We start from the raw sequence: 15,282 nt of genomic DNA on the forward strand, positions 1-15,282 counted from the left end.
TCTCTGCACCCCTTACTTTCTCTCCTCCCTCCCGCCTTCAACATCTATTTGTGTAGCCAGTGCATGGACATGGGCATCAGGTGCCCCATCTTGGTGCATAAACAAGATTTTGGCATGATGCAAAGCTTGCCTTAATAACAGTGTCCATAAATGGCTTCTGCTTGCTAGATGCAATTTCAAAACCTAAAAGAAACAAGAATGAAATAATTTATATAGTGTAAGTGAAGTTTATTTTGCCTGACTAACATCATAAAATAGGATTTGGAATTATTTCTTAGGGTGACTTTTAAAGATAAACCATACATTTCAGTGAATATAAAAACATCAATTCCAATGAAACAATTCCTCACTAGTGATGGGTGAATTTGTCCCGTTTCCCCTCGCAATAAATTTGGCGGAAAAATTAGCAAAACAAAGATTTTGCAGACAATTCGCCGGTTCCGTCGCTGCAAATTCACAAATTTATTTGCCAGTGCCAGTGCCAAATTCGCTGGGAATTCACACCTGGCGAATTAAATTCGCCCATCACTATTCCTCACTCACACTCACACCATTGGTTGAATTAGCATATATTTATGCATGTGAGCAGTAATGCCACTTCAAGGCTTCAACCCTCTTACTGCCATTCACGCTGGGTGTAAAGCCTCAGGGGAAATAAGATGTAATAATTTGCCAACTGGATCCCCTCAGTTAGATGTCATCTCACAAGTAACACAAAACAGGACAAATGTGACAAACAAAGACAACACAAGAGGCTTAAACTGCACATGTCTATGAAGTTGCTCATTTAACAATGAAACTTCCAGGATAAGGTAAAAAAAAACATCTGAAGCGGAGGCCAATTTGCTTCAGACAGGGAAAAACCCTTAACCCGGGTAAAACTATAAAACTACAGTGTATATACAAAACTAGCAGGGTATGGGTTCCATAGACACAATGTGCAGGAAGACAAACAGTGGCGTAACTAGATGTTGCTGGGCCCCACAGCAAATTAATTTTAGGGCCCCCAACATATCCAGTGTTTGTCCTGTTTTACCAATATATGTTCAAATTGCTCATCAATGAGAGCCTCATGGGGCCCCCTGTACCTCCTGGGCCCCCCTTGCAGCCGCAGGGTCTGCTTACTCTGTAGTTATGCCCCTGAAGACAAAGCAGATTGCTTTTAGCACCTCTTGCCTTGTTACACCCTTATCTTTTCATATCTCACGTTCTCTCACACACTCATAGATCATTTGCTCCACATATAGGTATACTTACCTTTATATGCCCAGATGAACCACTGTGATACTAAACTCTATAGTTAGTATAGGTATGGGAATATATAATTTATGTGAAAGTAGGAGGAGGGGTGTGTGTATGGATATTGGGTTTTTGTTTGGAGGGGTTGAACTTGATGGACTTTGTCTTTTTTCAACCCAATTTAACTATGTAACTATGTAACTCAGGGATTTAATAATTTCTTATCGGTATTCATAAGTCATGTTCTTACTTCTCTTGGCTGGAAAGGTGGTTGGGCTCTTCTCTCTTCCAGCACCACCCAATCAATAGATTTATATGTCTCCTTGCACACCAAGCTGCTGTTTTGGGTTCACCTCAAGGAGCTGAAATATAAAAGGGCACATTTATCAGGTTCAGAGGTCTTCATTTCTGCATTATCCATTTATCCATAAACATATTTGTAGCAATAGCATTCCCTTCTACTCTATCTCACTTTTGCTAATCACCATTTTCATAAGATCTATTAGATCCACCCAGTGAGGTTTTTCAGGATCATACAACGTGATGGAATGGCTGAACTCGCTGTAACTGATGTTGTTAAAGGGGGCCTTTCTGGTTTACCATTTGCTAAATCAACCACTTACAGTATTCTGTCCATATCCAGCTTGTTGTGTTGCTTCAGCTCTTTTTTTAGGCTTCCCCCACTCCGGTACTCCATTACAAAAAGTCGTGCCTCTGGTTATACAGACATATAGAAGTGAACATTTTATCAATGACAACATGGAGAAAAAATATGTAAAACCAAATAGGATGGGGCATGGATTTCTCTGTTTTTATCAGTAATAAATTCCCATTGCTGTACATATTGCACGGAAAGAACAAATTATATAATACAAATATATGGCATCAGCTCATTAATATAATGGGCAGTATTGGGTACAGTATATAACTCCTGCATGAACATGTATGGGGAGTACAAAGCAAGTAAGCCTTATAGCAGATAATTTAGCCCCTGCTGTAATTTATAAAGATATTAGAATTTACTGAGCAAATATGTGATAAAATAAAAGAAAGATGTAACTAGACCCTCCTATCTGTTCCACTCTCTGCCACCCATCCATTCCCCTCTTCTGTGGTCCCTCTTGCCATCCATTTGCCCCTTCTTTCTCACACTGTTCCCCTCCCCTTTCCCATTATAGATTGGGTGATCCTCTGGTGCTCTGACAGGCTGGTCTAACCCTGCATCTATAGGACTAAATGTCAATACTAAACCAAAAATCAGCAATGCCTTGGCAAAGGAATGGGTACCCTCTGAAGATCTTAAGCACTTGTGCCTCATTGTAAACGCTGTCATTTTTGGTGTCTCTTGATTTTGTCATTGACTTAAGAGCAACATATGGCTTCTTGTCTCCAAACTTGGCCAGCATTACCTGAAAAGGAAAGAAAAGAGTCAGTATATATATATATATATATATATATATATATATATATATATATATATATAATTACGTGTTTAGAGCACTCAATGGAAGATGGAAAACACAATTAAAATGCAGTTGGAAATTCAGATTTCAATTTTGTTTATTAAGCATTAACATAATTAGTATGCATCAACCTAATTACAGAGAGAGCTTTATACAGTATCTCTATAGCTATTTACTGCATATTGTAGTAAAGTAATTGCAATTCCCAGTTGTATGTAATGTAGGGAGGTAGTGCAGAATCCTTGCACTTAACCACTCTTCTGCAGCAGTTCCCTGTAATGGAGCAGGCACAGAACCTGTGTCTGTATGCTGTTAGCATACAGCTGCCAGTGATCTCAGGGCTGCCAGTTAATAAAAAAAAGTGAGTTCACTCTTGGCCAATGACAAATAGACTCTCTCACTCTCTGTATGGTCCTTATATTTAGTATGTGCAAATTTCTCTTTATTTAGCCATGAAGATCTTTCTTCTGTTTGAATCACTATGCATGTGTTCCTATTGTATCTCCTCCAGTTTGCAGACTGTGACCTGCAGATTCTGAACAGCACAATCTAGTATGGAAGACATTTCAGTGCTTGCTTCTAACATACAGCCAGCTGTAAAATGAAGATCAGCTTTGTTGAGGTGATTAATCTCTACTATTTTATTTTGCCTTTCATCTAAAAGGGTAGAAACTGTCGCCTGTACAACGCGAGCGTCATGACGCACATGTGCGCCGCGATGGACGCACGTACAGATGGACGGCTCCGACGCGCCCATGACATGGACCACTGCGGCCACCAGATCTTAGTGCCTTACACTTCTAGAGGCTTATATAACAGCTATATATATCTGAAGTATAAGGGTAGAACTACACGAGCACTTTTACCTGGGATAGAATCTGTACTGACGTGCTGAGATGAAACGCAGGCGTCGCGATGGATATGCTGAATCTAAGGTAAGTAATAGGAATGTCAGAATGGATGCTTTCGCAGGTAAAAGCACTTCTGTAGTTCTACCCTAAGAGTGTGACACATTGGCATTGATTGTTGAACTGTATCCAACAATGCTTCTTTTAACTTTCATTTAACTTTGAGCCAGTGTTATAAAGTTTGTGCCTCATTCAAGTTGACACAATGCATTTCTGAATCTGCAGTAGTGAAGAAATACCCGCTACAGAGGCAAGAGGTGAGTGAGCCAGTGGTAGAGTGCACTCCACATTCCTGCCTTTCCCCAGAGCAGCCTCTCTGAAAAAAAAGTCCTCTGAAGTAATAAGAAAAAGTGAATTACTGGCAGCTACTTACTCCCTAAGTTAAAACCTAGGGAGTATTTTTGGCCCTGATCCTTTAGGTTAATGGGAATGTTAACTAGAAGAATGAGACTGCAACACTCCCCTTAGGCCCATACATTTGCTTACTTTGCCTAGGAGTATGAACATCCAAGGCAGCAGCCTCAGCCCCATGATCCATTTCATTTAGGCTCTAGCCATGTGTGTTCTTAGTTTGTAATGTATATGTGTCCATAGGAATCCAATAATTAGACCTTTAATCTCTATGTAGGTTGTGGAGTGGCTGATTCACCCAAAGATCTCTGAGCAGTGTACGGAGTTTTCTGGATAAACAAATTGTCCAATTCATTAACAGCAGCAGTGAGCGGGGGCAGAGGAGGTCCAGCATGCTTTTGTACTGATCAACACCAAATTTCTGTTTTTTTTTTCTCTAGGTGAGATGCAGATATCTCCTTATTGCTGTCCTATAAAAAATGTTCATAGGTTTGTAAGATTTGTAGCACATAACATTTTTCACTACTTTAATTCAAATGGATAGTTCATCTTAGTATTCACTATGGGTAGATAGTGACTGTAAACAAAATGTATTTTAAAAATAACTATAACTAAATGCAAAAATGTTCATCAATAATAGCTAATTAAGGAAGGCAGGGTCGGACTGGGCCGGCAGGACACCGGGAAAAAACCAGGAGGGTTCCAGTCCTCATGTGTCCAGACTCGCTCCCCTGATCTGCTGCCCCCCAGAGCAAAGCAATGATGTGTGGTGCGCACCTGGGTTTGCGCATGCATGCCGTTCGCACATGTGTGTGGGGGCCCCTGAAGTTTGAAAAATGGTGGCCCGCAATTGTCCAGTTGGACTCTAAAAGAAGAATACAATGTTGACATGGTATGCTAGATCAATACTAACATTTAATGGCTGCTTCTGTTTAATACAGAAGTGTTGATATGACTTTCAGCATACCGGAACAATAATCATGTATAGCACAAAGAATAATTATTGAAATAATATTTGCAATATATTCATATTATGGGGGGGGGACTGTCAGACTATCTTCTGGTGAAGAGTAAAAGAAACACTATGGTTAAATAGCCTTTCTATTGGATATGTATTGAAATGGCAAAGGTAGTAAAGGGTCCCTTGAAGTATTTTTTTTATACAAAGGGTCATGAAAAGCCTTGAACTCTGTTTATATTTAAGTTATACAGTACCATCTAATTAAAAATTCTAAACTAAAACTAAAATCTGATTCCTCTATAAATATCTGCCATATACAGCTACAATTCATGAGAAAGATAATCATAGAAATGGCTGTTTAATACACAAATGTCTAATGGAAAAAACACTTGATTTTTGCCTTGTGAAAAATTATAGTTTTTGGATTTTATAGGATGCAAATTATTCTTGCTTTTTGTTTTTTTGTTTCTTATTTTTGCAAACAGTGAAGCATCTCCTTTGAGCCTGTAATTGTTTATAAATTTATATAGGAAAATTTACATTTACAGAGCCACTTTTAGGCTTTTGCTTTGTTACATCATTCCCTATAAAACCTTTCACACATACCATTCTTCTACAGTATCCTTTGCTATTAATTTGCCTGCTCCGTATTGACTTGGCTGCACTTCTGTTATTATACTTGTTTGTTTATTTGTACACAAGTGACCAGACCTGATATAATGCAAGCTCTCCTACACATTTTTTTCCAAATTAGCACTTTGTTTTATGCTATAACAATGCTTTATACAGTGCTGTGCAAAAGTAAAATCTCAAAAAGCCTACAATGCCTACAATGAATTCTACAAATAATAGAAAATATATTTGAACCCAAAACAATACCTTCACAGCAGAAATTGAACACTAAGCCTATTCTGAGATGGTCTGTTCTAAGGAGAAAATAATTGTTTTTAGGTGAATTCTAACTCAGCACCTGCTTGACTTTATTTAAAGTGTGTTTATAAAAATGGTCATAACAAAAGAACAAACTGCATAAATGCTATAATTCAGATACCTGCTACTTATATGTTGTTTTCAGTATTCCTGCTCTAAAATGAACCTGTGCAGACGTATTTTCTAATATTTGCGGTGTTTTTATTAACATTTCATTTTTCTTTTGTTTGCATTGTTTTGCCAAGTGTAGTCCCCCAAGATAATAACATGTGGTTTTAGAAAGTATGCTTTGATCACCTGCTAAAAGGAATCCTTCAGGGATGTAGATCTGACAGAGCTGCACAAGTTCCGTAATCGGCACTTCATTTATTTTGCTCTACTGCATATGTTTTGTTTCAGAATCTGGACTTTCAATTGGCTTGGAATGGTGGAGTTGGAGAATCACTAATACATGACATGTTCAATGACTTCCTGGAGCTTATACTGTTGACATGAAATCATGTCATGTCTTGTATTTTCTACACAGGCCTTTCAAATTAAATTCAGATCTGAAAAGGAGCTGTTGCCTATTTTTCTCTGCAAAATAGTAAGAAGTGCTTATATCCTTCATACATGTTACATATACAGTGGCAAACTTTGCATATTTTGTGCCATCACACTATTCTTATACAAACACATATAGGCTGTACAGCTAAAGGCAATTGATCTGGGTGCTCATGCAAAAAAATTGTGATGGCACTCACAGGGTTTTCATGAAAGAAAAAAACGTATACTAAAAGAAACATTTTATTGGTCCAATGTTTCGGTCCCATACAGGAACCTTACTCAATGAGATATATATATATTTATTCCATGCAAACTAATTGTTGCTTGTTTCCTATTAATAGTTGGTTATGCTTCTCACTAAATATGTAATTAATTCAAACCTGTATAAAACAACCACCAAACTCTGTAGGAGAATAGAACATGGTGGCAGGCGTACATAGACGAAGGCTCATTGAAGAATTCTTTTGCATTTTAATCATGTTGCTGACCCTAGGAAAATGGGAAAATGTGTTGAGCAATATTGCTTAATACATACAACTCTAATGTTGTGAGAATACAGCAGCTTTAATTTTTGATTAATATGTTCAAGTTCAAGTATGTTCAATTCCAGCCACATGTGTGGTTGAGGAAGTGTTGAGAATCTCATCAGAGGTTAGGGCTGTTTATTTTAATTACCTTAAAAAAGGCAGGTTAAAAATCTAAAACTGATTGTATCTTAACTATTTTAACAGTTCATAAGCCCCTGTGCAGATCTTACGTCATATCATACATTTGTCATTGTTTTGGACTATGCCCAGGTCAAGTTGTTCCTTTACACATGGAAACTCATGCTGGGTTTCCTTGAAGAATGCCTATGCCAGAAAGCACAAGCAAACTTAAATAGGCCACTTCATTTTTTTTCTGAGCAAGTTGGGGAGCATTGTTATTGCAGAGAGTACAATAATACTCTTTGCAGTAGCAGAGCTGCAATTCCAATATAAAAATCAGAAATCTCTGCTCTTGAAGTTATAAGGAGTAGCTTTTTGTTACCCCTGGTAACTTGCCAGACGCTGCCACCTGAGGCACGTTTCGGAACTCGTATATAGCATATACGCTATATTATCAGTAGTACCTAGTTGCCTGTCAGTACATAACTTCATTCCAAAACAATGGATATTTATATAAATTTAGTCCTCCGTTTGTTGCTGTAACAACTTCTACCATTCTACTATTCAGCCTTTCACTATGTTGGTGGGCTTTACAAAGTAGGAAACATGAAACAAAATTTGCTATCACCTTAAACCGTGGACCATATCCCAAACATGGAAATCAGACCCAGACCATTAATCTGCCTACACTAAACTCTAATATAGAAGAAAATTACTAGCAGCACACTGTTAAACTTGCAAAAGTGCTCAGATGCAAAATGTATTCAGCCCATAGCATACAAAAAGGCAACGTTTTGGGCCTACTAGGCCCTTTATCAAGCACGAAACCTTGCCTTTTTGTATGCTAATGGCTGAATACATTTTGCATCTGAACACTTTGCAAATTTACCAGTGTCCTGCTGGTAATTTTCTTCTATGGATTGAGGTGACCCTGGGACAGGATTGGGTCTTCCGGTTCAGCACCTGACACAACAGAAGTGGATGTTTTGGGAAGTGAGCGCTCCATATTTGTGACTGTATACCAAACACTATGTCAAAACTACAAATTCAAACTGGTATTGTTCTTTTGTATCGATCAAATCAGACACGCCTGACTTCAAAACAGTGTCCGACTGGGGGGCCTGTTGCCTTAGTGGCCCCCGCACCACCCCCAGCCACAAGAGCTCTCTACCCCCCCAAGCCACAACCCCCCTCTGCGACCAGGGCCAGGGAGGGAGGTCAGAACATCGACAGAGCCATGGAGGGAGGTAAGTAGAGCCTTAGTGTAGGGAGTGGGTCTGGGCCAGCGGGGCCCACAAGAGCCGGGCCCAAAGGGTTTTTCATTTTGACCCTGCTTCCAATTGGTAAGTGCAGCTCATCCCTCCGAAAATACATTTCTGCTGCTACAGTGTGTCCAATGACTTTTATGTTCTCCAGTATATGCTTGGCTTTTTGCCTGAAAATGTTAGTCTTAGTGTAAAGCTGCTACCCATGCCCAAGTAAAAGCATATAGAAGCAGAACTAGTTATTTTTCTCTTTTAATAGTCAAGAAATAAATAATGTTTGTTTTTGGACCCAGGTTTCTGCAAGACATTGGGGTATATTTATCAAAGACTGAAGTTAGAGATCACCACAGTTAAATTCCACCACTCTCCATTCATTTCTATGGGACCTTGAAAGGCGTATTTATCAAAGGATGAACTTTTACTTTCACCCATTGATAAATACTTACTTCCATCAAGATCACATTTTCCTTTCCATAAAGTATGTTAAATACTCTTTAAGAAAACACCTGCATTTGCAGACTGCTGAAAGGCTAGGTAAAGTTTAAATTAGAAACACGAGAAACATCTTGCAGAATATAGAGTTGTCTTAATGTCTGAGCAATCTTTCTCAAATAAAGTATAATAAAGTGATTCTAATTCTCTAATGTATAATCACATTAATACATTTTTATTTTCACAAACTCATTTAGTTCTTTGCTGCTGTCCATTAAATATGTTTATGTATAATGGTTTCAAATTGAATCCAACATGGATTGTCAGCTGGGTCCTGTTTTTATAAATGGTACACAACATTCTTATGTCTCACATCATCATATGTTATAACATAATGCAGAATTCTTCAGGTAAATGTCACTCTGCAGGAGATACACCACTTGCCTTAGGAGGTGCCTAAAGATGGTACATGGGAACATTTTGGTACCTGCAGCTATGGCAGCAGAGTTGTGAAAAATAAGGGAAAATGGAAATTATATTATATTAAGTACATCAAGTGTATATGCTGTCATATAAAATGAAAATGGTTTTTAGTATAATGAAAAATACTTACATACTGTATATTATAAGCTTACAAACAAATAAACTAGACAGCAAAACAGGTACAGTCCTAAGCCTTTTCTTGTTTGCTCCACACACATTCTGGTAGAGGTCATTAACCAAATGAATTGCTTATTAATGGCTAACTTGCAGCATTAACTTTAGCACAATAAAAACACACTAAACAAGGTACAGGTAAATGTCAGTCCGTACCTAATTCTTGGTGAAATGTCAGTCCAAATGGAATTCAGAAATGTTTAAGGATGCAGTTCAGTCCACATACAGTTCCAAGAATTCTCGGCCAATTCATTACTCTTACAATGCAGTAGCAGATGTAATATTTCTTTGACAAACAATGCAGTATTACCTTAAATGCAAATACAGGTATGGGTTTTGTTATCTAAAAAAATTCCAAGTTACGGGAAGGCCCCCTCCCATAGGATCAATTTTAATCAAATAAAAATGTAATTCAAATTTTTAAAAATGATTTGATTTTCATCTGTAATAATAAAACAGTTTATTGTACTCAAACTAACTACGATATAATTAATTTATCTGTATAGGAAACAAAACAATCCTATTGTGTTTATTAAATGTTTAAATGCTTTTTGGTAGACTTAAGGTATGGTAATACCTCCCAATTATGGAAAGACCCTAGGTCCCAAGCATTCACTGTGTTGTGTCACTGGCCCTTTATAAATCTTTGGCATCCATGTCTAAAGGTGTGTTGCTTTTACTTAGCAATTGCTCATGCTGTGCCTTACGCTTATGTGTGTCATATAAAGGTGTTGCAGAACAAAGTGATGCAAAGTGAGTGATCAGTCATCTCCAGTTGAGCTGACTGTTATTTATTTTACAATGAAATAAAAATGGTTGGCACTATTTATACTGTAAAATATATAGTTTGTAATAATTGTAATGCTTGTTATCAATTTCTGTTAAAATCCTTGAAATGCAGAAGCAGATCCAAATTACTTTCTTAGAAATGAAAACCAATAAGTACAATTTCCCCTCAGTCTCTCTCTCTCTCTCTCTCTCTCTCTCTCTCTCTCTCCCTTAAATCTTATTTTTCTCTATTATGGACCTATTTGGGACTGAGGTGGAAAGATGAGCAGCTTCAAGTAAAGCAGTATCTACTCCTCTCCATCTAAATGAGAAATACACTTAAGACCCAATTAAACTTGCCTAGTATATTCTTGGAAAAATAAACAAACAAAATATTTAAAAAAAAGAGTATCAAACATACATTGCAATGAAGGAGAATGCTAGCCAGCAAGTCTTTCAAGAAGCTGCTTACTTCATGTATCAAAGAGCCAAATAAGCATATCTGTTCCCACCTAGGGTTGCTACCTGGTCAGGCCAGTAAAAAGTATGCTTCCTACTAATGATATTAATAAGGCATAAGTTTAAAATATAGGAAGGTTGATATTTTCTTTCAGAAAAGGTGACAACCCTTTGCCCCCTTTTATAGGCTCAAGGCCTTTGAGCCCTCCCTTTTTCCTGGAAACCTCCAGGGGATCCTAACCAAGGCCAATCCTATGGGGTCGCTGCTTTCTAGGGCTTAAATCAGGAAACCAAGAAAGTACACTTAATCATAACCTAATACAGTCCATTTTATAACTATCTTACATGTAGAAAGTACAGGCCACAAATTCACATACCACTTGTGCCATCTACCAACACTGCATTCTAGTGTCTCCTAACCATCAAATACTAAGGCCTGCAGGTGCTTTGAATACAAATATAAAAATACTGGGGAATACAGAATGCTGATTCTGCTTGGAATATTTTTGAGGTAGACCCATTCCATCCTCAAGGACTCCTCACACTTGCCTGATACCGTAGCATTTTTAGTAGGGACTGTCTCTTATTGAAAACTAACCATGGATTAGGGGAGGGGGTCACAGTGCAAGTGTTTTACTATAATGTTAGTATTTGCTTTGGAGTCCATTTTTTGTGCTCTTTCAAAATTATTTTAATGTTAGCAGCTATTATGCATAACCTTAACCGCATATGTTTATATTAATACAGATGCTTAATAGCATAATATAGATGGATGTCTAAATGCATCACTTTAACATAACGGTGACCTGAAGAACAATATATCATGATACTTTAGCTGTAAAACCATAAGGGCAGCACATGTCAGTGCATTACATCACATTAAACTGAGGAGATCTGTAAAAGCAATTGAAGCACCTGCAAATCTACTGAGATTTTTCTCACATGCTACATACTGTATATTTGCTTTAAGTGGAGGAAATAGAAAAATCAGAAGCATGTCATATTTCCAGGATACATACTTGATAAACCATATGGAGGAACAGGACATGATTTTAACTGGTATCTTTTTACATTATTGCTACTCAAACTGTATTTTTGCATTTTAGATATACGAAATAAGCTACCATCAGCTCAGTTGGCAAATGTTTTACATGGTGCAACAATTTTTAAAAAAGCACTGAAACTGAATCTCTCCATCTACTAGGGATGCCTTGAAGTTGTTACCCAAGAAAAGCCAGATACTGTACTTCTACTCTATTTATTAGTTTTAGATTATTAGTGATCATAGGTGCAGTGCTACCCAAATTATATTTGTAGAGTCGGACTGTGGGGTCTGGGGAGCAACAGGGATCCCATATTAGGGGCTCATTCCCATACCCCCCGCCTCAGCTTAAAACCCCCCGCCTCAGCTTAAAACCCCCTCTGCCCTCGCTCCCCCACAGAGTACCTTATTTTATCTTGTAAATAAGGCATTGGCATGGTCCATTTGAAGAGGTGCTGACCACAAGATTTAAGCTTTTATTACAATCATTGCAGGTTCTCAATGGTAATTTTAAGAAATGTGTTCATATTAAAAATGAATAAATGTATATATACAGGTGGTAAGAGAATATCCTTTATTATGAAGTACAAGTCCAGGGAAGGGCAAGTGCACGCACGGTAGGTAAGACTAGAAATCCAGACAATAGAAACGGACAGATACATTTCTTTTAGTAATTACATGTTTTAAATATCAATAAAATGTATGAAAATGTGTGCATAAAGACAGATAGATAGGTAGATGTTTGATAGATAGATAAAAATATTTAAAGTCATAGTCTACTTACGCAACAGAGTACTAGTCTCAACAGACACCTTTATTGAGAAAGGTTGAGATATTAAACATTACATTTTTTTCCAAAGACCTGTGAGTACATTTGGATTTCAATACCTTGCCAGCTACAAATTATTTAAAGGAGAAGGAAAGGTTAAATAACTATGGAGGTATCAAATTATAATGATAATCACAGAGCAATTGTTCTTCTTATTCATGGTGCACATGCACAATAAAGTGAAATGTTGAAATTTAAAGGGCTTGTTCACCTTTGTATAACATTCAAAAATGAAACAGTCCATGTAAAAATAACAAGCTTTGCCATATAAATTTTTAACAGAAAATGCGCAGTTGATGAAATATTATTCACCTCACATGAATCTAGGGTTGCCACCCGGCTGGTAAAACACCTGCCAAGGCTGGGGCCGGTAATACAAATTTACCGGTAAATTTGTAATACCCTTAAAAAAAGCCCTTGGCTCGCCCCTAATTCGCTCAGAACTTACCTTCTTGCTTACCTTTTTTCATCCTTCTGGCCATCATGATGTGGCTCCACCCCTTTTGCAGCATGGTGTGTGGCTCTGCCCACTGTTGCATCTTGGACTGCACCTTTTGTTCCCACCCCTCCTGGCCAGTAAATCTTTTAGAAAAGGTGGCAAGCATAGATGGACTTCATTTCATCATGGGCCCCCTGTTGGGGGGGGGGTCGCCAACCCCAAAAATGCTACAGTGACTGCTGCACTTCCTTATTTTACATCATACACACTTAGGGTTGCCACCCGGCCTAGCCGGTAAAATACCTGCCAAGGCCGGGGCCGGTATTACAAATTTACCGGCAATGTAGCTGCCGGTAAATTTGTAATACGATCAAAAGGAGCCCTCGGCCTGCCCCCAATCCCCTGGAACTTACCTTTTTTTTTTGCCTCTTCTAGCGTCCGCGGGTCTTTGGACTTGGGGGCTGCTGGTGAATAGGGAGAGCTCAGTCACTTTCAGGCAGGGCTGAACTGACATTTTTCAGTGTTTGGGGGGGTAAGTTGCAAGTGGTCAGGCTGCCATTTTCTAGAGGGGAATAAGTCTTGAGAGGATGGGGCTCATCTTGATCATGGAGTGTGTCTTAAACATGATACTTAAAATAGAAAATGTTCTGCAACACAAGCTGTACAAATAAATGAGAAATACAATATCAACATCACCTTAGCAGAGTGTTCTTATTTTGTCTGCATTCTATACTGAAATGACTCGGTGCACTTAACCTTTCCAAACATAACTCCACCTGTGTCATGTACATAACATTTTAGCAGTATTTGCTGGAGTAAGAGGATTTATTTTACACACCAACCGAGAGGGTTAATTAATCTGTTTACTTATGATGTAAAAAACAGACAGCCCTGGGATTTATTATTAAGTACAAGGTACTGTTGTACTATTACAAAGAAAAAGGAAATCATTTTTAAAAATTTGGATAAAATAGAGACGTGGGATACAGGGTTTCTGGATAACACATCCCATACCTGTAGTTCTTGTTTACTATGGGCAAGAAATCTCATGAAAATGCTTTCTCCTTGCCAAAGCATCATAGTGGTGATCTATCTATGCATATGGGGCATCGAACTGGTTACTTAAGGAAAGCATTTCAACTGGATAATTGTCTTAATTTTTTCTTTCTTATAGCTTTTTAATTATTTGCCTCTGACTCTTTCCAGCTTTCAAATAGGGGTCACTACCCCATCCATGTTGCCAATATTATGAAAAGGGCAAAAATATAAACAAAGGAAGGCCAGTGTTTGCTATTTCAGCTATTTGGTTGCTAGGGTCCATATTACCCTTGCAACCATGCATTGATTTGAATGAGACACTGGAATATGAATAGAATAGGTCTGAATAGAAAGATAAGTAATAATAAGCAGCAATAACAATAAACGTGTAGCCTTACAGAGCATCCGTTATTGGCTGGCTGGTAAAATACCAGCCAGGTGAAAACCCTAGCTACATGGCTTTTTGGTTGTTTGTCACAAGGCTAGGATGTTTGGGGACAGAGACTCTCAAATAGGGCCAAATACACAGAAAGATGTACTTAATGTATATGCTTATTTGCATAGTAAAAATGTGTTAGATTTGGGATATGCTGGGTCTTTTTACCTATGTGAGACTCTCAAGTAATGCACACTAGATAGCAGCCGATGCAAGGGAGAAATTAACCAACTGTGTAGTTTGCTTAGGAGAAATTAGCCAATGGCCTTTGAACTTATGTGACTGCTTACAAGTGCACAAGCAACCAATGAATTACAAGATGGAGGCCACTATCAATGTCCAATAGGAAACAAGTGAGGGCAAAGCCTGGGAGTGATGATGTAAGCATAGGAAGTGCAGGTTTAAAACAGGCCACTCCCATCCTTTAGAAAACTGATCAGAGAGACAGAAGGACAGATTTAAATGGAATATAAACTAGCGTTTACAATTACAGTACCATTTTACTTTTTTGATGTAAAATGGATTTTCTAACACATTGAGAGCTTTGTTAGTGGTTTCATAAGATTTGGATATTGAAGGTGAACAACCCCTTTAAACAAAAAGGCAGCCTTTTAACTCTACAGGGCCATTGAAGAAGATAGTGATGTAATGTTCACTGAGAAGTACCCCAGGCCAGGCCAGTGCAGTTTTCTGCTAACTGGAGCATTGGCCCAGGGTAAGTGATTATAATATATAAATAGGCCTCGAAATTCAGAGATATCTGGATAATGGGTTCTGGATAAGCAATCCCATACCTGTATTTAATTTACAAAGTAACATAAATCATTCTGGAGATATTTGTGAATAAGTTAGCAAATAGGAACTACATTTAC

The sequence above is a fragment of the Xenopus laevis genome, chromosome 7S, assembly GCF_017654675.1.
Source record: "Xenopus laevis strain J_2021 chromosome 7S, Xenopus_laevis_v10.1, whole genome shotgun sequence".
Classification (NCBI taxonomy): Eukaryota; Metazoa; Chordata; class Amphibia; order Anura; family Pipidae; genus Xenopus; species Xenopus laevis.